Source organism: Dromaius novaehollandiae, unplaced genomic scaffold (genome assembly GCF_036370855.1).
Source record: "Dromaius novaehollandiae isolate bDroNov1 unplaced genomic scaffold, bDroNov1.hap1 HAP1_SCAFFOLD_118, whole genome shotgun sequence".
NCBI lineage: Eukaryota > Metazoa > Chordata > Aves > Casuariiformes > Dromaiidae > Dromaius > Dromaius novaehollandiae.
The window spans coordinates 26,256-52,510 of record NW_026991427.1 but is presented as its reverse complement, the minus strand read 5'-3'; positions in this window follow the sequence as shown (position 1 = coordinate 52,510).

Here is a 26,255-nt window from a genome sequence, read left to right as displayed (position 1 = left end):
GTGCGCTCTGGACCCCTCTTTTCCACAGAAGAGGGCCCCCCATATATCTTTGGTATTTCCAGATCCCTTAGACACCCTCTAGTCTCCTCGCAACCCCTCCAGATTTCTCCCTTCTTCCCCAGAGGCATTTCTGGACCATGTAGACACCTTCGCACCCGTCTAGTGCATTCTGGACCCCTCTTTTCCACAGAATGGGACCCCACGGCTCTCTTCTGGCCCCCCAGGCCCCTTGGACACCCCGTAGTCTCCTCGCAACCCCTCCAGATTTCTCCCTTCTTCCCCAGAGGCATTTCTTGACAGTGCAGATGCCTTAGCACCCCTCTAGTGTGCTCTGGACCACTCTTTTCCACAGAATGGGCCCCGACAGCTCTCTTCTGGCCCCCCAGACACCTTAGACACCCTCTAGTGTGCTCACAACCCTTCCAGATTTCTCCCTTCTTTCCCAGAGGCATTTCTTGACAGTGTAGATGACTTAGGGCCCCTCTAGTGCACTTTGGAGCCTTCTTTTCCACAGAATGGGGCCCCCCAGCTCTCTTGTGTCCCCCCAGACCCCTTAGACACCCTCTAGTCTCCTCGCAACCCCTCCAGATTTCTCCCTTCTTCCCCAGAGGCATTTCTGGACAGTATAGACGCCTTAGCACCCCTCTAGTGCGTTCTGTACCCCTCTTTTCCACAGAATGGGCCCCCCAGCTCTCTTCTGGCCCCCCAGGCCCCTTAGACACCCTCTAATGTGCTAGAAACTCCTCCAGACTGCTCCCTTCTTCCCCAGAGGCATTTCTTGACAGTGTAGACACCGTAGCACCCCTCTAGTGCACTCTGGACCCCTCTTTTCCACAGAATGGGGCCCCCCAGCTCTCTTCTGGCCCCCCAGGCCCCTTAGACACCCTCTAATGTGCTAGGAACCCCTCCAGACTTCTCCCTTCTTCCCCAGAGCCATTTCTTGACAGTGTAGACGCCGTATCAACCCTCTAGCATGCTCTGGATCCCTCTTTTTCACAGAATGGGCCCCCCAGCTCTCTTCTGGCCCCCCAGACCCCTTAGACACCCTCTAGTCTCCTCGCAATGTCTCCAGATTTCTCCCTTCTTCCTCAGAGCCATTTTTGGACAGTGTAGACCCCTTAGCACCCCTCTAGTGTGCTCTGGACCCCTCTTCTCTACACAGTTGTGCCCCCCAGATATCTTTGGGACCTCCAGCCCCCTTAGACACCCTCTTGTCTCCTGGCAACCCCTCCAGATTTCTCCCTTCTTCCCCAGAGACATTTCTTGACCAAGTAGACGCCTTAGGACCCCTGTAGTGCACTCTGGACCCCTCTTTTCCACAGAATGGGCCCCCCAGCTCTCTTCTGGCACCCCAGACCCCTTAGACTCCCTCTAGTCTCCTCGCAACCCCTCCAGATTTCTCCCTTCTTCCCCAGAGGCATTTCTTGACAGTGTAGATGCCATAGCACCCCTCTAGTGCACTCTGGACCCCTCTTTTATACACAATTGTGCCCCCCAGATATTTTCTGCTCCCCCAGACCCGTTAGACCCTCTAGTCTCCTCACAACCCCTCCAGATTTCTTCCTTCTTCCCCAGAGCCATTTCTTGAATATCTACATGCCTTAGCACCCCTCTTCTGCACCCTGAACCCCTCTTTTCCACAGAATTGGGACCCGCAGCTCTCTTCTGGCCCCCCAGACCCCTTAGACACCCTGTGATGTCTCCTCGCAATGTCTCCAGATTTCTCCCTTCTTGCCCAGAGGCATTTCTGGATAGTGTAGACACCTTAGCACCCCTCTAGTGCACTCTGGACCTCTCTTTTCCACAGAATGGGGCCCCACAGCTCTCTTCTGGCCCCCCAGGCCCCTTGGACCCCCCCTAGTCTCCTCGCAACCCCTCCAGATTTCTCCCTTCTTCCCCAGAGGCATTTCTTGACAGTGCAGATGCCTTAGCACCCCTCTAGTGTGCTCTGGACCACTCTTTTCCACAGAACTGGGCCCCCCAGCTCTCTTCTGGCCCCCCAGACGCCTTAGACACCCTCTAGTGTGCTCACAACCCTTCCAGATTTCTCCTTCCCCAGAGGCATTTCTTGACAGTGTAGATGACTTAGGGCCCCTCTAGTGCACTTTGGAGCCTTCTTTTCCACAGAATGGGGCCCCCCAGCTCTCTTCTGGCCCCCCGGACTCTTTAGACACCCTCTAGCCTCCTCGCAACCCCTCCAGATTTCTCCTTTCTTCCCCAGAGGCATTTCTTGACAGTGTAGACGCCTTAGCACCCCTCTAGTACGCTCTGGAACCCTCTTTTCCACAGAACTGGGCCCCCCAGCTCTCTTCTGGCCCCCCAGGCCCCTTAGACACCCTCTAATGTGCTAGAAACTCCTCCCGACTGCTCCCTTCTTCCCCAGAGGCATTTCTTGACAGTGTAGATGCTTTAGCACCACTCTAGTGCGCTCTGGACCCCTCTTTTCCACAGAATGGGGCCCCCCAGCTCTCTTCTGGGCCCCCATACCCCTTAGACACCCTCTAGTCTCCTCGCAACCCCTCCAGATTTCTCCCTTCTTCCCCAGAGCCATTTCTTGACAGTGTAGACCCCTTAGCACCCCTCTAGTGCACTCTGGACCCCTCTTTTCCACAGAACTGGGCCCCCCAGCTCTCTTCTGGCCCGTCAGACCCCTTAGACACCCTCTAGTCTCCTCGCAACCCCTCCAGATTTCTCCCTTCTTCCCCAGATGCATTTATGGACAGTGTAGACGCCTTAGCACCCCTCCAGTATGCTCTGGACCCTTCTTTTCCACAGAATCGGGCCCCCCAGCTCTCTTATGGCCCCCCAGACGCTTTAGACACCCTCTAGTCTCCTCGCCACCCTTCCAGATTTCTCCCTTCTTCCCCGGAGGCATTTCTGGACCATGTAGACAACTTGGCACCCCTCTAGTGCGTTCTGAAGCCCTCTTTTCCACAGAATGGGCCCCCCAGCTCTCTTCTGGCTCCCCAGGCCCCTTAGACGCCCTCCAGTCTCCTCGCAACCCCTCCAGATTGCTGCCTTCTTCCCCAGAGCCATTTCTGGACCATGTAGATGCCTTAGCACCCTTCTTCTGCACTCTGGACCCCTCTTTTCCACAGAATGGGGCCCCCCAGATATATTCTGCTCCCCTAGACGCCTTAGCAACCCTCTAGTGTGCTCTGGACCCCTCTTTTCCACAGAATGGGGCCCCCCCAGCTCTCTTCTGGCCCCCAGGCCCCTTAGACACCCTGTGGTGTGCTCGCAACCCCTCCAGATTTCTCCCTTCTTCCCCAGAGGCATTTCTTGACAGTGTAGATGCCTTAGCACCCCTCTAGTGCACTTTGGAGCCTTCTTTTCCACAGAATGGGGCCCCCCAGCTCTCTTCTGCTCCCCCAGACCCCTTAGATCCCCTCCAGTCTCCTCGCAACTCCTCCAGATTTCTCCCTTCTTCCGCAGACGCATTTCTTGACAGTGTAGATGCCTTAGCACCCCTGTAGTGGGTTCTGGACCCCTCCTTTCCACAGAATTGGGCCCCCCAGATCTCTTCTGGCCCCCCAGGCCTCTTAGACACCTTCTAGTCTCCTCACAACCCCTCCAGATTTCTCCCTTCTTCCCCAGAGTCATTTCTGGAGCATGTAGACCCATCAGCACACCTCTAGTGCGCTCTGGACCCCTCTTTGCCACAGAATGCCCCCCCCCCCAGCTCTCTTGTGGGCCTCTAGCCCTCTTAGACAGCCTCTGTGGTCCTGGCCAGCCCCTCCAGATTTCTCCTTCTTCCCCAGAGGCATTTCTTGACAGTGTAGATGCCTTAGCACCCCTCTAGTGCGCTCTGGACCCCTCTTTTCCACAGAATGCCCCCCCCAGCTCTCTTCTGCTCCCCCAGACCGCTTAGACCCCCTCTAGTCTGCTCGCATCCCCTCCAGATTTCTCCCTTCTTCCCCAGAGGCATTTCTTGACAGTGTAGACGCCTTGGCACCCCTCTAGTGCGCTCTGAACTCCTCTTTTCCACAGAATGGGGCCCCCCAGCTCTCTTCTGCTCCCCCAGACCCCTTAGACACCCTCTAGTCTCCTCGCAACCCCTCCGGACTTCTTTCTTCCCCAGAGGCATTTCTTGACAGTGTAGACGCCTTAGCACCCCTCTAGTGCACGTTGGAGCCCTCTATTCCACAAAATGGCGCCCTCCAGCTCTCTTCTGGCCCCCCAGACCCCTTAGACACTCTCTAGTCTGCTCGCATCCCTTCCAGATTTCTCCTTTCTTCCCCAGAGGCATTTCTGGATAGTGTAGACACCTTAGCACCCCTCTAGTGCGCTCTGGACGCCTCTTTTCTGCAGAATTGGGCTCCCCCCAGGTCTTTTCTGTCCCCCCAGACTCCTTAGACGTCCTCTAGTGTGCTCGCAACTCCTCCAGATTTCTCCCTTCTTCCCCAGAGCCATTTCTGGACCATGCAGACACCTTAGCACCCCTCTAGTGCACTCTGGACCCCTCTTTTCCACAGAATGGGGCCCCCCAGCTCTCTTCTGGCCTCCCGGACCCCTTAGACACCGTCTAGTCTCCTGGCAACCCCTCCAGATTTCTCCTTTCTTCCCCAGAGCCATGTCTTGACAGTGTAGACCACTTAGCACCCCTCTAGTGCGCTCTGGACCCCTCTTTTCCACAGAAGAGGGCCCCCCATATATCTTTGGTATTTCCAGATCCCTTAGACACCCTCTAGTCTCCTCGCAACCCCTCCAGATTTCTCCCTTCTTCCCCAGAGGCATTTCTGGACCATGTAGACACCTTCGCACCCGTCTAGTGCATTCTGGACCCCTCTTTTCCACAGAATGGGACCCCACGGCTCTCTTCTGGCCCCCCAGGCCCCTTGGACACCCCGTAGTCTCCTCGCAACCCCTCCAGATTTCTCCCTTCTTCCCCAGAGGCATTTCTTGACAGTGCAGATGCCTTAGCACCCCTCTAGTGTGCTCTGGACCACTCTTTTCCACAGAATGGGCCCCGACAGCTCTCTTCTGGCCCCCCAGACACCTTAGACACCCTCTAGTGTGCTCACAACCCTTCCAGATTTCTCCCTTCTTTCCCAGAGGCATTTCTTGACAGTGTAGATGACTTAGGGCCCCTCTAGTGCACTTTGGAGCCTTCTTTTCCACAGAATGGGGCCCCCCAGCTCTCTTGTGTCCCCCCAGACCCCTTAGACACCCTCTAGTCTCCTCGCAACCCCTCCAGATTTCTCCCTTCTTCCCCAGAGGCATTTCTGGACAGTATAGACGCCTTAGCACCCCTCTAGTGCGTTCTGTACCCCTCTTTTCCACAGAATGGGCCCCCCAGCTCTCTTCTGGCCCCCCAGGCCCCTTAGACACCCTCTAATGTGCTAGAAACTCCTCCAGACTGCTCCCTTCTTCCCCAGAGGCATTTCTTGACAGTGTAGACACCGTAGCACCCCTCTAGTGCACTCTGGACCCCTCTTTTCCACAGAATGGGGCCCCCCAGCTCTCTTCTGGCCCCCCAGGCCCCTTAGACACCCTCTAATGTGCTAGGAACCCCTCCAGACTTCTCCCTTCTTCCCCAGAGCCATTTCTTGACAGTGTAGACGCCGTATCAACCCTCTAGCATGCTCTGGATCCCTCTTTTTCACAGAATGGGCCCCCCAGCTCTCTTCTGGCCCCCCAGACCCCTTAGACACCCTCTAGTCTCCTCGCAATGTCTCCAGATTTCTCCCTTCTTCCTCAGAGCCATTTTTGGACAGTGTAGACCCCTTAGCACCCCTCTAGTGTGCTCTGGACCCCTCTTCTCTACACAGTTGTGCCCCCCAGATATCTTTGGGACCTCCAGCCCCCTTAGACACCCTCTTGTCTCCTGGCAACCCCTCCAGATTTCTCCCTTCTTCCCCAGAGACATTTCTTGACCAAGTAGACGCCTTAGGACCCCTGTAGTGCACTCTGGACCCCTCTTTTCCACAGAATGGGCCCCCCAGCTCTCTTCTGGCACCCCAGACCCCTTAGACTCCCTCTAGTCTCCTCGCAACCCCTCCAGATTTCTCCCTTCTTCCCCAGAGGCATTTCTTGACAGTGTAGATGCCATAGCACCCCTCTAGTGCACTCTGGACCCCTCTTTTATACACAATTGTGCCCCCCAGATATCTTCTGCTCCCCCAGACCCGTTAGACCCTCTAGTCTCCTCACAACCCCTCCAGATTTCTTCCTTCTTCCCCAGAGCCATTTCTTGAATATCTACATGCCTTAGCACCCCTCTTCTGCACCCTGAACCCCTCTTTTCCACAGAATTGGGACCCGCAGCTCTCTTCTGGCCCCCCAGACCCCTTAGACACCCTGTGATGTCTCCTCGCAATGTCTCCAGATTTCTCCCTTCTTGCCCAGAGGCATTTCTGGATAGTGTAGACACCTTAGCACCCCTCTAGTGCACTCTGGACCTCTCTTTTCCACAGAATGGGGCCCCCCAGCTCTCTTCTGGCCCCCCGGACTCTTTAGACACCCTCTAGCCTCCTCGCAACCCCTCCAGATTTCTCCTTTCTTCCCCAGAGCCATTTCTTGACAGTGTAGACGCCTTAGCACCCCTCTAGTACGCTCTGGAACCCTCTTTTCCACAGAACTGGGCCCCCCAGCTCTCTTCTGGCCCCCCAGGCCCCTTAGACACCCTCTAATGTGCTAGAAACTCCTCCCGACTGCTCCCTTCTTCCCCAGAGGCATTTCTTGACAGTGTAGACGCCTTAGCACCACTCTAGTGCACTCTGGACCCCTCTTTTCCACAAAATGCCCCCCCTAGCTCTCTTCTGGGCCCCCAGGCCCCTTAGACAGCCTCTAGTCTCCTCGCAACCCCTCCAGATTTCTCCCTTCTTCCCCAGAGCCATTTTTGGACCATGTAGACGCCTTAGGAGTCCTGTAGTGCGCTCTGGACCCCTCTTTGCCACAGAATGGGAACCCCAGCTCTCTTCTGGGCCACCAGACCCATTAGACCCTGTCTAGTCCCCTCGCAACCCCTCCAGATTTCTCCCTTCTTCCCCAGAGGCATTTCTGGACCATGTAGACCCATCAGCACACCTCTAGTGCGCTCTGGACCCCCTTTGCCACAGAATGCCCCCCCCCCCCAGCTCTGTTGTGCGTCTCTAGCCCTCTTAGACACCCTCTATGATCCTCGCCAGCCCTCCAGATTTCTCCCTTCTTCCCCAGAGGCATTTCTTGACCGTGTCGATGCATTAGCACCACTCCAGTGCGCTCTCGACCCCTCTTTTCTATAGAATTGGGCCCCCCCAACTCTCTTCTGGCCCCCCAGACCCCTTAGACACCCTCTAGTCTCCTCGTAACCCCTCCAGATTTCTCCTTTCTTTCCCAGAGCAATTTTTTGACAGTGTAGACGCCTTAGCACCCCTCTAGTGCGCTCTGGACCCCTCTTTTCCACAGAATGCCCCCCCCCAGCTCTCTTCTGGCCCCCCAGACTCCTTAGACACCCTCTAGTCTTCTCGCAACCCCTCCAGATTTCTCCCTTCTTCCACAGAGGCATTTCTTGACAGTGTAGATGCCTTGGCACCCCTCTAGTGCGCTCTGGTGCCTTCTTATCCACAGAATGGGGCCTCACAGCTCTCTTGTGGGCCTCTAGCCCCCTTAGACCCCCTCTAGTCTCCTCGCAACCCCTCCACATTTCTCCCTTCTTCCCCAGAGTCATTTCATGACAGTGTAGACGCTTTGGCACCCCTCTAGTGCATTCTGGACGACTCTTTTCCACAGAATGGGCCCCCCCAGCTCTCTTCTGGGCCCCCAGACCCCTTAGACACTCTCTAGTCTCCTCACAACCCCTCCAGATTTCTCCCTTCTTCCCCAGAGCCATTTCTTGACGGTGTAGACGCCTTAGCACCCCTCTAGTGCACTCTGGACCCCTCTTTTCTACGGAATGGGCCCCCCCCCAGCTCTCTTCTGGCCCCCGAGACGCCGTAGACACCCTCTAGTCTCCTCGCAACCCCTCCAGATTTCTCCTTTTTTCCCCAGAGGCATTTCTTGACAGTGTAGATGCCATAGCACCCCTCTAGTGCACTCTGGACCCCTCTTTTCCACAGAATGGGGCCCCCCAGCTCTCTTCTGCTCCCCCAGACCCCTTAGGCACCCTCTAGTGTGCTCGCAGCCCCTCCAGATTTCTCCCTTCTTCCCCAGAGGTATTTCTTGACAGTGTAGACGCCTTAGCACCCCTCTAGTGCGCTCTGGACTCCTCTTTTCCACAGAATGGGGCCCCGCAGCTCTCTTCTGGCCCCCCAGCCCCCTTGGACACCCTCTAGTCTCCTCGCAACCCCTCCAGATTTCTCCCTTCTTCCCCAGAGCCGTTTCTGGACCATGTGGATGCCCTAGCACCCCTCTAGTGCACTCTGAACCCCTCTTTTCCACAGAATGGGGCCCCCCCGATCTCTTCTGCTCCCCCAGACCCCTTAGACACCCTCTAGTCTACTCGCAACCCCTCCAGATTTCTCCCTTCTTCCCCAGAGGTATTTCTTGACAGTGTAGATACCTTAGCACCCCTCTAGTGCGCTCTGGACCCCTCTTTTCCACAGAATTGGGCCCCCTAGCTCTCTTCTGCCCCCCAGGCCCCTTAGACACCCTCTAGTCTCCTCGCAACCCCTCCAGATTTCTCCTTTCTTCCCCAGAGGTATTTCTGGACAATTTAGATGCTTTAGCACCCCTCTAATGTGTTCTGGACACCTCTTTTCCACAGAATTGGGCCCTGCAGATATTTTTGGAACTTCCAGACCCCTTAGATACTCTCTAGTCTCCTCACAACCCCTCCAGATTGATCCCTTCTTCCCCAGAGGCATTTCTGGACCATGTAGATGCCTTACCACCCCTCTCGTGTGCTCTGGACGCCACTTTTCCACAGAATGGGCCCCCCAGCTCTCTTATGGCCCCCCAGACCCCTTAGACACCCTCTAGTCTCCTGGCAACCCCTCCAGATTTCTCCGTTCTTCCCCGGAGGCATTTCTGGACCATGTAGACATCTTGGCACCCCTCTAGTGCGTTCTGAAGCCCTTTTTTCCACAGAATGGGGCCCCCCCGCTCTCTTCTGGCTCCCCAGGCCCCTTAGACGCCCTCCAGTCTCCTCGCAACCCCTCCAGATTTCTCCCTTCTTCCCCAGAGTCATTTCTGGAGCATGTAGACCCATCAGCACACCTCTAGTGCGCTCTGGACCCCTCTTTGCCACAGAATGCCCCCCCCCACCCCAGCTCTCTTGTGGGCCTCTAGCCCTCTTAGACAGCCTTTATGGTCCTCGCCAGCCCCTCCAGATTTCTCCCTTTTTCCCCAGAGCCATTTCTTGACAGTGTAGACGCCTTGGTACCCCTCTAGTGCGCTCTGGATCCCTCTTTTTCACAGAATGGGCCCCCCCAGCTCTCTTCTGGCCCTCCAGACCCCTTAGACACTCTCTAGTCTGCTCGCATCCCTTCCAGATTTCTCCTTTCTTCCCCAGAGGCATTTCTGGATAGTGTAGACACCTTAGCACCCCTCTAGTGCGCTCTGGACGCCTCTTTTCTGCAGAATTGGGCTCCCCCCAGCTCTCTTCTGGCCCCTCAGACCCCTTAGACCCCCTCTAGTCTCCTCGCAACCCCTCCACATTTCTCCGTTCTTCCCCGGAGGCATTTCTGGACCATGTAGACATCTTGGCACCCCTCTAGTGCGTTCTGAAGCCCTTTTTTCCACAGAATGGGCCCCCCCGCTCTCTTTTGGCTCCCCAGGCCCCTTAGACGCCCTCCAGTCTCCTCGCAACCCCTCCAGATTGCTCCCTTCTTCCCCAGAGGCATTTCTTGACAGTGTAGATGCTTTAGCACCCCTTTAGTGCGCTCTGGACCCCTCTTTTCCACAGAACGCCCCCCCCCAGCTCTCTTCTGGCTCCCCAGGCCCCTTAGACACCCTCTAGTCTCCTCACAACCCCTCCAGATTGCTCCCTTTTTCCCCAGAGCCATTTCTGGACCATGTAGATGACTTAGCACCCCTCTAGTGCACTCTGGACCCCTCTTTTCCACAGCATTGGGTCCTCCACCTCTCTTCTGGCCCCCCAGAGCCCTTAGACACTCTCTAGTCTGCTCGCATCCTTCCCAGATTTCTCCTTTCTTCCCCAGAGGCATTTCTGGATAGTGTAGACACCTTAGCACCCCTCTAGTGCGCTCTGGACGCCTCTTTTCTGCAGAATTGGGCTCCCCCCAGGTCTTTTCTGTCCCCCCAGACTCCTTAGACGTCCTCTAGTGTCCTCGCAACCCCTCCAGATTTCTCCCTTCTTCCCCAGAGGTATTTCTGGACCATGTAGATGCCTTAGCACCCTTCTTCTGCACTCTGGACCCCTCTTTTCCACAGAATGGGGCCCCCCAGATATATTCTGCTCCCCCAGACCCCTTAGACACTCTCTAGTGTGCTCGCAACTCCTCCAGATTTCTCCCTTCTTCCTCAGAGCCATTTCTTGACAGTGTAGACGCCTTAGCACCCCTCTAGTGCACTCTGGACCCCTCTTTTCCACCGAATAGGGCCCTCTAGCTGTCTTGTGGACCCCCAGACCCCTTAGACACCCTCTAGTCTCCTCGCAACCCCTCCAGATTTCTCCTTTCTTCCTCAGAACCATTTCTTGACAGTGTAGACGCCTTAGCACCCCTCTAGTGTGCTCTGGACCCCTCTTTTCCACATAATGGGGCCCCCCAGATATCTTTGGGAACTCCAGCCCCCTTAGACTCCCTCTAGTCTCCTGGCAACTGCTCCAGATTTCTCCCTTCTTTCCCAGAGGCATTTCTTGACCATGTAGACGCCTTAGCACCCCTCTAGTGTGCTCTGGATCCTTCTTTTCCACGGAATGAGGCCCCCCAGCACTCCTCGAGCCGCCCAGGCCCCTTAGACACCCTCTAGTCTCCTTGCAATCCCTCCAGATTTCTCCCTTCTTCCCCAGAGCCATTTCTTGAACACCTACATGCCTTAGCACCCCTCTAGTGCGCTCTGCACCCCTCTTTTCTACACAGTTGTGCCCCCCAGATATCTTTGGGACCTGCAGACCCCTTAGACACCTTGCAGTCTCCTGGCAACCCCTCCAGATTTCTCCCTCCTTCCCCAGAGGCATTTCTTGACCATGGAGACACCTTAGCACCCCTCTAGTGCGCTCTGGACCCCTCTTTTCCACAGAATGGGGACCCCAGCTGTCTTCGGGCCCCCCAGGCCTCTTAGACACCTTGCAGTCTCCTGGCAACCCCTCCAGATTGCTCCCTTCGTCCCCAGAGGCATTTCTTGACAGTGTAGATGCCTTAGCACCCCTCCAGTGCGCTCTGGAGCCCTCTTTATCACAGAATTGGGCCCCCCAGCTCTCTTCTGGGCCCCCAGACCCCTTAGACACTCTCTAGTCTCCTCGCAACCCCTCCAGATTTCTCCCTTCTTCCCCAGAGGCATTTCTTGACAGTGTAGATGCCTTAGCACCCCTCTAGTGTGCTCTGGACCCCTCTTTTCCACAGAATGGGCCCCCCCAGCTCTCTTCTGGCCCCCATGCCCCTTAGACACCTTCTAGTCTCCTTGCAGTCCCTCCAGATTTCTCCCTTCTTCCCCAGAGGCATTTCTGAACCATGTAGATGCCTTAGCACCCCTCTAGTGCACTCTGGACCCCTCTTTTCCCCAGAATGCCCCCCCCAGCTCTCTTCTGGCCCCTAGAGCCCTTAGATACCCTCTAGTCTCCTCACAACCCCTCCAGATTTCTCCCTTCTTCCCCAGAGCCCTTTTTTGACAGTGTAGACACCTTATCACCCCTCTAGTGCGCTCTGGACCCCTCTTTTCCACAGAATGGGGCTCCCCAGCACTCTTCTGGCCCCCCAGGCCCCTTAGACACCCTCTAGTCTCCTGGCAACCCCTCCAGATTTCTCCATTCTTCCTCAGAGCCTTTTCTTGACAGTGTAGACCACTTAGCACCCCTCTAGTACACTCTGGACCACTCTTTTCCACAGAATGGGGACCACAGCTGTCTTCGGGCCCCCCAGGAGCCTTAGACAGCCTCTAGTCTCCTCGCAACCCCTCCAGATTTCTCCCTTCTTGCTCAGAGCCATTTCTTGACAGTGTAGATGCCATAGCACCCCTCTAGTGCGCTCTGGACCCCTCTTCTCTACACAGTTGTGCCCCCCAGATATTTTTGGGACATCCAGGCCCCTTAGACAACCTCTAGTCTCCTCGCAACCCCTCCAGATTGCTCCCGTCTTCCCCAGAGCCATTTGTGGACAGTGTAGACACCTTAGCACCCCTGTACTGTGCTCTGGACTCCTTTGTTCCACAGAATTGGGCCCCCCAGCTCTCTTCTGAGCCCCCAGACCCCTTAGACACCCTCTAGTCTCCTCGCAACCCCTCCAGATTTCTCCCTTCTTCCCCAGAGGCATTTGTGGACCATGTAGACGCCTTAGCACCCCTCTAGTGTGCTCTGGACCCCTCTTTTCTGCACAGTTGTGCCCCCCAGATATCTTTGGGACCTCCAGACTCGTTAGACAGCCTCTAGTCTCCTCGCAACCCCTCCAGATTGCTCCCTTCTTCCCCAGAGGCATTTCTGGACCATGTAGACGCCTTGGCACCCCTCTAGTGCACTCTGGACCACTCTTTTCCACAGAATGGGGCCCCCCAGCTCTCTTGGGAAACCTTAGACTCCTTGGACCCCCCCTAGTCTCCTCGCAACCCCTCCAGATTGCTCCCTTCTTCCCCAGAGGCATTTCTAGACAATGCACACAACTTAGCACCCCTCTAGTGCACTGTGGACCCCTCTTTTCCACAGAATAGGGCCCCCCAGCTCTCTTCTGGCCCCCCAGACCCCTTAGACACCCTCTAGCCTCCTCGCAACCCCTCCAGATTTCTCCCTTCTTCCCCAGAGCCATTTCTTGACAGTGTAGATGCCATAGCACCCCTCTAGTGCGCTCTGGACCCCTCTTCTCTACACAGTTGTGCCCCCCAGATATCTTTGGGACCTCCAGACCCCTTAGACATGCTCTAGTCTCCTCGCAACCCCTCCAGATTGCTCCCTTCTTCCCCAGAGGCATTTCTAGACGATGCACACACCTTAGCACCCCTCTGTTGTGCTCTGGACTCCTCTTTTCCACAGAATGGGGCCCCCCAGCTCTCTTGTGTCCCCCCAGACCCCTTAGACACTCTCTAGTCTCCTCGCAACCCCTCCAGATTTCTCCCTTCTTGCCCAGAGGCATTTCTAGACCATGTAGACACCTTAGCACCCCTCTAGTGCGCTCTGGACCCCTCTTTTGTACACAGTTGTGCTCCCCAGATATCTTTGGGACCTCCACACCCCTTAGACCCCTTCTAGTCTACTAGCAACCCCTCCAGATTTCTCCCTTCTTCCCCAGAGGCATTTCTTGACAGTGTACACGCCTTAGCACCCCTCTAGTGCACTTTGGATCTCTCTTTTCCACAGAATTGGGCCCCACAGCTCTCTTGTGGCCCCCAGACCCCTTAGACACCCTCTAGTCTCCTGGCAACCCCTCCAGATTTCTCCCTGCTTCCCCAGAGGCATTTGTGGACCATGTAGACGCCTTAGCACCTCTCTAGTGCGCTCTGGACCCCTCTTTTCCACAGAATGGGGCTCCCCACCTCTCTTCGGAAACCTCAGCCCCCTTAGACACCCTCTAGTCTCCTGGCAACCCCTCCAGATTTCTCCCTTCTTCCCCAGAGGCATTTCTTGACCATGGAGACACCTTAGCACCCCTCTAGTGCACTCTGCACTACTCTTTTCCACAGAATGGGGACCCCAGCTGTCTTCGGGCCCCCCAGGCCCCTTAGACACCTTCTAGTCTCCTCGCAACCCCTCCAGATGTCTCCCTTCTTGCCCAGAGCCATTTCTTGACAGTGTAGACCACTTGCCACCTCTCTAGTGCGCTCTGGACCCCTCTTTTCTACACAGTTGTGCCCCCCAGATATCTTTGGGACCTCCAGGCCCCTTAGACACCCTCTAGTCTCCTCGCAACCCCTCCAGATTGCTCCCGTCTTCCCCAGAGCCATTTGTGGACAGTGTAGACACCTTAGCACCCCTCTAGTGTGCTCTGGACTCCTCTTTTCTACAGAATTGGGCCCCCCAGTTCTCTTCTGGCCCCCCAGACCCCTTAGACACCTTCTAGTCTCCTCGTAACCCCTCCAGATTGCTCCCTTCTTCGCCAGAGGCATTTCTGGACCATGTAGACGCCTTAACACCCCTCTAGTGTGCTCTGTACTCCTTTTTTTCACAGAATTTGGACCCCCGCATATCTTCTCGGCCTGTACCCCATTGGACATCCTCTAGTCTTCTCGCAACCCCTACAGATTTCTGCCTTCTTCCCCAGAGGCATTTCTTGACCGTGTAGACACCTTAGCACCCCTCTAGTGTGCTCTGGACCCCTCTTTTGTACACAATTGTGCTCCCCAGATATCTTTGGGACCTCCAGACCCCTTAGACCCCTTCTAGTCTACTAGCAACCCCTCCAGATTTCTCCCTTCTTCCCCAGAGGCATTTCTTGACAGTGTACACGCCTAAGCACCCCTCTAGTGCACTTTGGATCCCTCTTTTCCACAGAATTGGGCCCCCCAGCTCTCTTCTGGGCCCCAGACCCCTTAGACACCCTCTAGTCTCCTCACAACCCCTCCAGATTTCTCCCTTCTTCCCCAGAGGCATTTCTTGACCATGGAGACACCTTAGCACCCCTCTAGTGCACTCTGCACTACTCTTTTCCACAGAATGGGGACCCCAGCTGTCTTCGGGCCCCCCAGGCCCCTTAGACACCTTCTAGTCTCCTCGCAACCCCTCCAGATGTCTCCCTTCTTGCCCAGAGCCATTTCTTGACAGTGTAGACCACTTGCCACCTCTCTAGTGCGCTCTGGACCCCTCTTTTCTACACAGTTGTGCCCCCCAGATATCTTTGGGACCTCCAGGCCCCTTAGACACCCTCTAGTCTCCTCGCAACCCCTCCAGATTGCTCCCGTCTTCCCCAGAGCCATTTGTGGACAGTGTAGACACCTTAGCACCCCTCTAGTGTGCTCTGGACTCCTCTTTTCTACAGAATTGGGCCCCCCAGCTCTCTTCTGGCCCCCCAGACCCCTTAGACACCTTCTAGTCTCCTCGTAACCCCTCCAGATTGCTCCCTTCGTCCCCAGAGGCAGTTCTTGACAGTGTAGATGCCTTAGCACCCCTCCAGTGCGCTCTGGAGCCCTCTTTATCACAGAATTTGGACCCCCAGCTCTCTTCTGGGCCCCCAGACCCCTTAGACACCCTCTAGTCTCCTCGCAACCCCTCCAGATTTCTCCCTTCTTCCCCAGAGGCATTTCTTGACAGTGTAGACACCTTAGCACCCCTCTAGTGCGCTCTGGAGCCCTCTTTTCCACAGAATGGGCACCCCCAGCTCTCTTCTGGGCCCCCAGACCCCTTAGACACCCTCTAGTCTCCTCACAACCCCTCCAGATTTCTCCCTTCTTCCCCAGAGCCCTTTTTTGACAGTGTAGACACCTTAGCACCCCTCTAGTGCACTCTGGAGCCCTCTTTTCCACAGAATGGGCACCCCCAGCTCTCTTCTGGTCCCCCAGACCCCTTAGACACCCTCTAGTCTCCTCACAACCCCTCCAGATTTCTCCCTTCTTCCCCAGAGCCCTTTTTTGACAGTGTAGACACCTTAGCACCCCTCTAGTACACTCTGGACCACTCTTTTCCACAGAATGGGGACCCCAGCTGTCTTCGGGCCTGTACCCCATTGGACATCCTCTAGTCTCCTCGCAACCCCTCCATATTTCTCCCTTCTTCCCCAGAGGTATTTCTTGACCGTGTAGACCTGTTAGAACCCCTCTAGTGCGCTCTGGAACCCTCTTTTCTATACAGTTGTGCCCCCCAGATATCTTTGGGACCTCCAGACTCGTTAGACACCCTCTAGTCTCCTCACAACCCCTCCAGATTTCTCCCTTCTTCCCCAGAGGTATTTCTTGACCGTGTAGACGCCTTAGCACCCTTCTAGTGCCCTCCGGAGCCCTCTTTTCCACAGAATGGGGCCCCCCAGCTCTGGTCGGGCCCCCCAGGCCCCTTAGACACCCTCTAGTCTCCTCGCAACCCCTCCAGATTTCTCCCTTCTCCCCCAGAGGCATTTCTTGACCGTGTAGACCTGTTAGAACCCCTCTAGTGCGCTCTGGAACCCTCTTTTCTACACAGTTGTGCCCCCCAGATATCTTTGGGACCTCCAGACTCGTTAGACACCCTCTAGTCTCCTCGCAACCCCTCCAGATTTCTCCCTTCTTGCCCAGAGCCATTTCTGGACCATGTAGACGCCTTAGCACCCCTCTAGTGCACTCTGGACCCCTCTTTTCCACAGAATGGGGCCCCCCTGCTCTCTTCGGAAACCTCAGACTCCTTAGACACCCTCTAGTCTCCTCGCAACCCCTCCAGATTGCTCCCTTCTTCCCCAGAGGCATTTCTAGACAATGCACACAACTTAGCACCCCTCTAGTGCACTGTGGACCCCTCTTTTCCACAGAATAGGGCCCCCCAGCTCTCTTCTGGCCCCCCAGACCCCTTAGACACCCTCTAGTCTCCTCGCAACCCCTCCAGATTTCTCCCTTCTTCCCCAGAGGCATTTGCTGACAGGGTAGGTGCCTTAACACCCCTCTAGTGCACTCTGGAGCCCTCTGTTACACAGAATTGGGCCCCAGATATCTTCGGGCCCCGCAGACCCCTTAGACACCCTCTAGTCTCCTCGCAACCCCACCAGGTTTCTCTTTGCTTCTCCAGAGGCATTTGTTGACAGGGTAGGTGCCTTAGCACCCCTCTAGTGCACTCTGGAGCCCTCTTTTCCACAGAATTGGGCCCCCCAGCTCTCTTCTGGGCCCCCAGCCCCCTTAGACACCCTCTAGTCTCCTGGCAACCCCTCCAGATTTCTCCCTTCTTCCCCAGAGGCATTTCTGGACTATGTAGACAACTTAGCACCCCTCTAGTGCACTCTGGACCACTCTTTTCCACAGAATGGGGACCCCAGCTGTCTTCGGGCCCCCCAGGCCCCTTAGACACCCTCTAGTCTCCTCGCAACCCCTCCAGATTTTTCTCTTCTTCCCCAGAGCCATTTCTGGACAGTGTAGATGCCTTAGCACCCCTCTAGTGCGCTCTGGACCCCTCTTTTCCACAGAACTGGGGCCCCCCAGATTTCTTTGCGACCTCCAGACGCCTTAGACACGCTCTAGTCTCCTTGCAACCCCTCCAGATTGCTCCCTTCTTCCCCAGAAGCATTTCTGGACAGTGTATACGCCATAGCACCCCTCTAGTGCGCTCTTGAGCCCTCATTACCACAGAATTGGGCCCCCCACCTCTCTTCTGGGCCCCGAGGCCCCTTAGACACCCTCTAGTCTCCTCGCAACCCCTCCAGATTTCTCCCTTCTTGCCCAGAGGCATTTCTTGACCATGGAGACACCTTAGCACCCCTCTAGTGCACTCTGGAGCCCTCTTTTCCACAGAATGGGGCCCCCCAGCTCTCTTCTGGCCCCCGAGACCCCTTAGACAACATCTAGTCTCCTGGCAACTCCTCCAGATTTCTCCCTTCTTCCTCAGAGCCATTTCTTGACAGTGTAGACCACTTAGCACCCCTCTAGTACACTCTGGACCACTCTTTTCTACAGAATTGGGCCCCCCAGTTCTCTTCTGGCCCCCCAGACCCCTTAGACACCTTCTAGTCTCCTCGTAACCCCTCCAGATTGCTCCCTTCTTCGCCAGAGGCATTTCTGGACCATGTAGACGCCTTAACACCCCTCTAGTGTGCTCTGTACTCATTTTTTTCACAGAATTTGGACCCCCGCATATCTTCTCGGCCTGTACCCCATTGGACATCCTCTAGTCTTCTCGCAACCCCTCCATATTTCTCCCTTCTTCCCCAGAGGCATTTCTGGACAGTGTAGACACCTTAGCACCCCTCTAGTGCGCTCTGGACCCCTCTTTTGTACACAATTGTGCTCCCCAGATATCTTTGGGACCTCCAGACCCCTTAGACCCCTTCTAGTCTACTAGCACCCCCTCCAGATTTCTCCCTTCTTCCCCAGAGGCATTTCTTGATAGTGTACACGCCTAAGCACCCCTCTAGTGCACTTTGGATCCCTCTTTTCCACAGAATTGGGCTCCCCAGCTCTCTTGTGGCCCCCAGACCCCTTAGACACCCTCTAGTCTCCTCGCAACCCCTCCAGATTTCTCCCTTCTTCCCCAGAGGCATTTCTAGACCATGTAGATGCCTTAGCACCCCTCTAGTGGGCGCTGGACCTCTCTGTTCCACAGAATTGGGCCCCCCACCTCTCTTCTGGGCCCCCAGACCCCTTAGACACCTTGCAGTCTCCTGGCAACCCCTCCAGATTTCTCCCTCCTTCCCCAGAGGCATTTCTTGACCATGGAGACACCTTATCACCCCTCTAGTGCACTCTGGAACCCTCTTTTCCACAGAATGGGGACCCCAGCTGTCTTCGGGCCCCCCAGGCCCCTTAGACACCTTCTAGTCTCCTCGCAACCCCTCCAGATTGCTCCCTCCTTCCCCAGAGGCATTTCTTGACAGTGTAGATGCCTTAGCACCCCTCCAGTGCGCTCTGGAGCCCTCTTTATCACAGAATTGGGCCCCCCAGCTCTCTTCTGGGCCCCCAGACCCCTTAGACACCCTCTAGTCTCCTCGCAACCCCTCCAGATTTCTCCCTTCTTCCCCAGAGGCATTTCTTGACAGTGTAGATGCCTTAGCACCCCTCTAGTGTGCTCTGGACCCCTCTTTTCCACAGAATGGGCCCCCCCAGCTCTCTTCTGGCCCCCATGCCCCTTAGACACCTTCTAGGCTCCTTGCAGTCCCTCCAGATTTCTCCCTTCTTCCCCAGAGGCATTTCTGAACCATGTAGATGCCTTAGCACCCCTCTAGTGCACTCTGGACCCCTCTTTTCCCCAGAATGCCCCCCCCAGCTCTCTTCTGGCCCCTAGAGCCCTTAGATACCCTCTAGTCTCCTCACAACCCCTCCAGATTTCTCCCTTCTTCCCCAGAGGCATTTCTTGACAGTGCAGATGCCTTAGCACCCCTCTAGTGCGCTCTGGAGCCCTCTTTTCCACAGAATGGGCCCCCCCCAGCTCTCTTCTGGCCCCCCAGGCCCCTTAGACACCCTCTAGTCTCCTGGCAACCCCTCCAGATTTCTCCCTTCTTGCTCAGAGCCATTTCTTGACAGTGTAGATGCCTTAGCACCCCTCTAGTGCGCTCTGGACCCCTCTTTTCTACACAGTTGTGCCCCCCAGATATCTTTGGGACCTCCAGACCCCTTAGACACCCTCTAGTCTCCTCGCAACCCCTCCTGATTGCTCCCTTCTTCCCCAGAGCCCTTTCTGGACAGTGTAGACACCTTAGCACCCCTCCAGTGCGCTCTGGACCCCTCTTTTCCACAGAATGGGGCGCCCCAGCTCTCTTGTGTCCCCCCAGACCCCTTAGACACCCTCTAGTCTCCTGGCAACCCCTCCAGATTTCTCCCTGCTTCCCCAGAGGCATTTCTTGACAGTGTAGACGCCTTAGCACCCGTCTAGTGTGCTCTGGACCACTCTTTTCCACATAATTGGGCCCCCCAGCTCTCTTCGAGCAGCCAGGCCCCTTAGACACCCTGTAGTCTCATCGCAACCCCTCCAGATTGCTCCCGTCTTCCCCAGAGCCATTTCTGGACAGTGTAGACCGCTTCCTTCTTGCCCAGAGGCATTTCTTGACAGTGTAGACACCTTAGCACACCTCCAGTGCGCCCTGAACCCCTCTTTTCCACAGAATGGGGACCTGCAGCTCTCTTCTGGCCCCCCAGACCCTTTAGACACCCTCTAGTCTCCTCGCTACCCCTCCATATTTCTCCCTTCTTCCTCAGAGGCATTTCTTGACAGTGTAGACCCCTTAGCACCCCTCTAGTGCGCTCTGGACCCCTCTTTTCCACAGAATGGGGCCCCCCAGCTCTCTTCTGGCCCCCCAGACCCCTTAGACACCTTCTAGTCTCCTCGCAACCCCTCCAGATTTCTCCCTTCTTCCCCAGAGGCATTTTTTGACAGTGTACACGCCTAAGCACCCCTCTAGTGCACTCTGGATCCCTCTTTTCCACAGAATTGGCCCCCCAGCTCTCTTCTGGGCCCCCAGACCCCTTAGACTCCCTCTAGTCTCCTCACAACCCCTCCAGATTTCTCCCTTTTCCCCAGAGCCATTTCTTGACAGTGTAGACCACTTAGCACCCCTCTAGTGCACTCTGGACCCCTCTTTTCCACAGAATGGGGCCCCCCACCTCTCTTGTGGCCCCCCAGCCCCCTTAGACACCCTCTAGTCTCCTGGCAACCCCTCCAGATTTCTCCCTTCTTCCCCAGAGGCATTTCTAGATCATGCACACACCTTAGCACCCGTCTGTTGTGCTCTGGTCCCCTCTTTTCCACAGAATGGGGCCCCCCAGATATCTTTGGGACCTCCAGACCCCTTAGACATCCTTTAGTGTGCTCGCAACCCCTCCAGATTTCTCCCTTCTTCCCCAGAGGCATTTCTAGACCATGTAGACCTGTTAGAACCCCTCTAGTGTGGTCTGGACCCCTCTTTTCTATACAGTTGTGTCCCCCAGATATCTTTGGGACCTCCAGACCCCTTAGACACCTTCTAGTCTACTCGCAACCCCTCCAGATTTCTCCCTTCTTCCCCAGAGGTATTTCTTGACAGTGTACACGCCTAAGCACCCCTCTAGTGCGCTCTGGATCCCTCTTTTCCACAGAATGGGCCCCCCAGCTCTCTTCTGGGCCCCCAGACCCCTTAGACTCCCTCTAGTCTCCTGGCAACCCCTCCAGATTTCTCTCTTCTTCCCCAGAGCCATTCCTTGACAGTGTAGATGCCTTAGCATCCCTCTAGTGCGCTCTGGACCCCTCTTTTCTACACAGTTGTGCCCCCCAGATATCTTTGGGACCTCCAGACTCGTTAGACACCCTCTAGTCTCCTCGCACCCCCTCCAGATTGCTCCCTTCTTCCCCAGAGGCATTTCTGGACAGTGTAGATGCCTGAGCACCCCTCTAGTGGGCGCTGGATCCCTCTTTTCCACAGAATGGGCCCCCCAGTTCTCTTCTGGCCCCCCAGGCCCCTTAGACACCCTCTAGTCTCCTTGCAACCCCTCCAGATTTCTCCTTTCTTCCTCAGAGCCATTTCTTGACAGTGTAGAGCCCTTAGCACCCCTCTAGTGCACTCTGGAGCCCTCTTTTCCACAGAATGGGGCCCCCCAGCTCTCTTCTGCCCCCCCAGCCCCCGTAGACACCCTCTAGTCTCCTTGCAACCCCTCCAGATTTCTCCCTTCTTCCCCAGAGCCATTTCTAGACCATGCACACACCTTAGCACCCGTCTATTGTGCTCTGGTCCCCTCTTTTCCACATAATGGGGCCCCCCAGATATCTTTGGGAACTCCAGCCCCCTTAGACTCCCTCTAGTCTCCTGGCAACTGCTCCAGATTTCTCCCTTCTTTCCCAGAGGCATTTCTTGACCATGTAGACGCCTTAGCACCCCTCTAGTGTGCTCTGGATCCTTCTTTTCCACGGAATGAGGCCCCCCAGCACTCTTCGAGCCGCCCAGGCCCCTTAGACACCCTCTAGTCTCCTTGCAATCCCTCCAGATTTCTCCCTTCTTCCCCAGAGCCATTTCTTGAACACCTACATGCCTTAGCACCCCTCTAGTGCGCTCTGCACCCCTCTTTTCTACACAGTTGTGCCCCCCAGATATCTTTGGGACCTGCAGACCCCTTAGACACCTTGCAGTCTCCTGGCAACCCCTCCAGATTTCTCCCTCCTTCCCCAGAGGCATTTCTTGACCATGGAGACACCTTAGCACCCCTCTAGTGCGCTCTGGACCCCTCTTTTCCACAGAATGGGGACCCCAGCTGTCTTCGGGCCCCCCAGGCCTCTTAGACACCTTGCAGTCTCCTGGCAACCCCTCCAGATTGCTCCCTTCGTCCCCAGAGGCATTTCTTGACAGTGTAGATGCCTTAGCACCCCTCCAGTGCGCTCTGGAGCCCTCTTTATCACAGAATTGGGCCCCCCAGCTCTCTTCTGGGCCCCCAGACCCCTTAGACACTCTCTAGTCTCCTCGCAACCCCTCCAGATTTCTCCCTTCTTCCCCAGAGGCATTTCTTGACAGTGTAGATGCCTTAGCACCCCTCTAGTGTGCTCTGGACCCCTCTTTTCCACAAAATGGGCCCCCCCAGCTCTCTTCTGGCCCCCATGCCCCTTAGACACCTTCTAGGCTCCTTGCAGTCCCTCCAGATTTCTCCCTTCTTCCCCAGAGGCATTTCTGAACCATGTAGATGCCTTAGCACCCCTCTAGTGCACTCTGGACCCCTCTTTTCCCCAGAATGCCCCCCCCAGCTCTCTTCTGGCCCCTAGAGCCCTTAGATACCCTCTAGTCTCCTCACAACCCCTCCAGATTTCTCCCTTCTTCCCCAGAGCCCTTTTTTGACAGTGTAGACACCTTAGCACCCCTCTAGTGCGCTCTGGACCCCTCTTTTCCACAGAATGGGGCTCCCCAGGACTCTTCTGGCCCCCCAGGCCCCTTAGACACCCTCTAGTCTCCTCGCAACCCCTCCAGATTTCTCCCTTCTTCCTCAGAGCCTTTTCTTGACAGTGTAGACCACTTAGCACCCCTCTAGTACACTCTGGACCACTCTTTTCCACAGAATGGGGACCCCAGCTGTCTTCGGGCCCCCCAGGAGCCTTAGACAGCCTCTAGTCTCCTCGCAACCCCTCCAGATTTCTCCCTTCTTGCTCAGAGCCATTTCTTGACAGTGTAGATGCCTTAGCACCCCTCTAGTGCGCTCTGGACCCCTCTTCTCTACACAGTTGTGCCCCCCAGATATCTTTGGGACCTCCAGGCCCCTTAGACAACCTCTAGTCTCCTCGCACCCCTCCAGATTGCTCCCGTCTTCCCCAGAGCCATTTGTGGACAGTTTAGACACCTTAGCACCCCTGTACTGTGCTCTGGACTCCTTTGTTCCACAGAATTGGGCCCCCCAGCTCTCTTCTGAGCCCCCAGACCCCTTAGACACCCTCTAGTCTCCTCGCAACCCCTCCAGATTTCTCCCTTCTTCCCCAGAGGCATTTGTGGACCATGTAGACGCCTTAGCACCCCTCTAGTGTGCTCTGGACCCCTCTTTTCTGCACAGTTGTGCCCCCCAGATATCTTTGGGACCTCCAGACTCCTTGGACACCCTCTAGTCTCCTCGCAACCCCTCCAGATTGCTCCCTTCTTCCCCAGAGGCATTTCTAGACAATGCACACAACTTGGCACCCCTCTAGTGCACTCTGGACCCCTCTTTTCCACAGAATGGTGCCCCCCAGCTCTCTTCTGGCCCCCCAGACCCCTTAGACACCCTCTAGCCTCCTCGCAACCCCTCCAGATTTCTCCCTTCTTGCTCAGAGCCATTTCTTGACAGTGTAGATGCCATAGCACCCCTCTAGTGCGCTCTGGACCCCTCTTCTCTACACAGTTGTGCCCCCCAGATATCTTTGGGACCTCCAGACCCCTTAGACATGCTCTAGTCTCCTGGCAACCCCTCCAGATTGCTCCCTTCTTCCCCAGAGGCATTTCTAGACGATGCACACACCTTAGCACCCCTCTAGTGCACTTTGGATCTCTCTTTTCCACAGAATTGGGCCCCCCAGCTCTCTTGTGTCCCCCCAGACCCCTTAGACACCCTCTAGTCTCCTCGCAACCCCTCCAGATTTCTCCCTTCTTCCCCAGAGGCATTTCTTGACCGTGTAGACACTTTAGCACCCCTCTAGTGCGCTCTGGACCCCTCTTTTCCACAGAATGGGGCTCCCCACCTCTCTTCGGAAACCTCAGCCCCCTTAGACACCCTCTAGTCTCCTGGCAACCCCTCCAGATTTCTCCCTTCTTCCCCAGAGGCATTTCTTGACCATGGAGACACCTTAGCACCCCTCCAGTGCGCTCTGGAGCCCTCTTTATCACAGAATGGGGACCCCCAGCTCTCTTCTGCCCCCCCAGACCCCTTAGACACTCTCTAGTCTCCTCGCAACCCCTCCAGATTTCTCCCTTCTTCCCCAGAGGCATTTCTTGACAGTGTAGACAGCATAGCACCACTCTAGTGCGCTCTGGAGCCCTCTTTTCCACAGAATGGGCACCCCCAGCTCTCTTCTGGGCCCCCAGACCCCTTAGACACCCTCTAGTCTCCTCGCAACCCCTCCAGATTTCTCCCTTCTTCCCCAGAGCCCTTTTTTGACAGTGTAGACACCTTAGCACCACTCTAGTGCACTCTGGAGCCCTCTTTTCCACAGAATGGGCACCCCCAGCTCTCTTCTGGTCCCCCAGACCCCTTAGACACCCTCTAGTCTCCTCACAACCCCTCCAGATTTCTCCCTTCTTCCCCAGAGCCCGTTTTTGACAGTGTAGACACCTTAGCACCCCTCTAGTACACTCTGGACCACTCTTTTCCACAGAATGGGGACCCCAGCTGTCTTCGGGCCTGTACCCCATTGGAAATCCTCTAGTCTTCTCGCAACCCCTCCATATTTCTCCCTTCTTCCCCAGAGGTATTTCTTGACCGTGTAGACGCCTTAGCACCCTTCTAGTGCCCTCCGGAGCCCTCTTTTCCACAGAATGGGGCCCCCCAGCTCTGGTCAGGCGCCCCAGGCCCCTTAGACACCCTCTAGTCTCCTCGCAACCCCTCCAGATTTCTCCCTTCTCCCCCAGAGGCATTTCTTGACCGTGTAGACCTGTTAGAACCCCTCTAGTGCGCTCTGGAACCCTCTTTTCTATACAGTTGTGCCCCCCAGATATCTTTGGGACCTCCAGACTCGTTAGACACCCTCTAGTCTCCTCGCAACCCCTCCAGATTTCTCCCTTCTTGCCCAGAGCCATTTCTGGACCATGTAGACGCCTTAGCACCCCTCTAGTGCACTCTGGACCCATCTTTTCCACAGAATGGGGCCCCCCTGCTCTCTTCGGAAACCTCAGACTCCTTAGACACCCTCTAGTCTCCTGGCAACCCCTCCAGATTTCTCCCTTCTTCCCCAGAGGCATTTCTTGACCATGGAGACACCTTAGCACCCCTCTAGTTCACTCTGCACTACTCTTTTCCACAGAATGGGGACCCCAGCTGTCTTCGGGCCCCCCAGGCCCCTTAGACACCTTCTAGTCTCCTCGCAACCCCTCCAGATTTCTCCCTTCTTGCCCAGAGCCATTTCTTGACAGTGTAGATGCCATAGCACCCCTCTAGTGCGCTCTGGACCCCTCTTCTCTACACACTTGTGCTCCCCAGATATCTTTGGGACCTCCACACCCCTTAGACCCCTTCTAGTCTACTAGCAACCCCTCCAGATTTCTCCCTTCTTCCCCAGAGGCATTTCTTGACAGTGTACACGCCTTAGCACCCCTCTAGTGCACTTTGGATCTCTCTTTTCCACAGAACTGGGCCCCCCAGCTCTCTTGTGGCCCCCAGACCCCTTAGACACCCTCTAGTCTCCTGGCAACCCCTCCAGATTTCTCCCTGCTTCCCCAGAGGCATTTGTGGACCATGTAGACGCCTTAGCACCCCTCTAGTGCGCTCTGGACCCCTCTTTTCCACAGAATGGGGCTCCCCACTTCTCTTCGGAAACCTCAGCCCCCTTAGACACCCTCTAGTCTCCTGGAAACCCCTCCAGATTTCTCCCTTCTTCCCCAGAGGCATTTCTTGACCATGGAGACACCTTAGCACCCCTCTAGTGCACTCTGCACTACTCTTTTCCACAGAATGGGGACCCCAGCTGTCTTCGGGCCCCCCAGGCCCCTTAGACACCTTCTAGTCTCCTCGCAACCCCTCCAGATTTCTCCCTTCTTGCCCAGAGCCATTTCTTGACAGTGTAGACCACTTGCCACCTCTCTAGTGCGCTCTGGACCCCTCTTTTCTACACAGTTGTGCCCCCCAGATATCTTTGGGACCTCCAGGCCCCTTAGACACCCTCTAGTCTCCTCGCAACCCCTCCAGATTGCTCCCGTCTTCCCCAGAGCCATTTGTGGACAGTGTAGACACCTTAGCACCCCTCTAGTGTGCTCTGGACTCCTCTTTTCTACAGAATTGGGCCCCCCCGCTCTCTTCTGGCCCCCCAGACCCCTTAGACACCTTCTAGTCTCCTCGTAACCCCTCCAGATTTCTCCCTTCTTCGCCAGAGGCATTTCTGGACCATGTAGACGCCTTAACACCCCTCTAGTGTGCTCTGTACTCCTTTCTTTCACAGAATTTGGACCCCCGCATATCTTCTCGGCCTGTACCCCATTGGACATCCTCTAGTCTTCTCG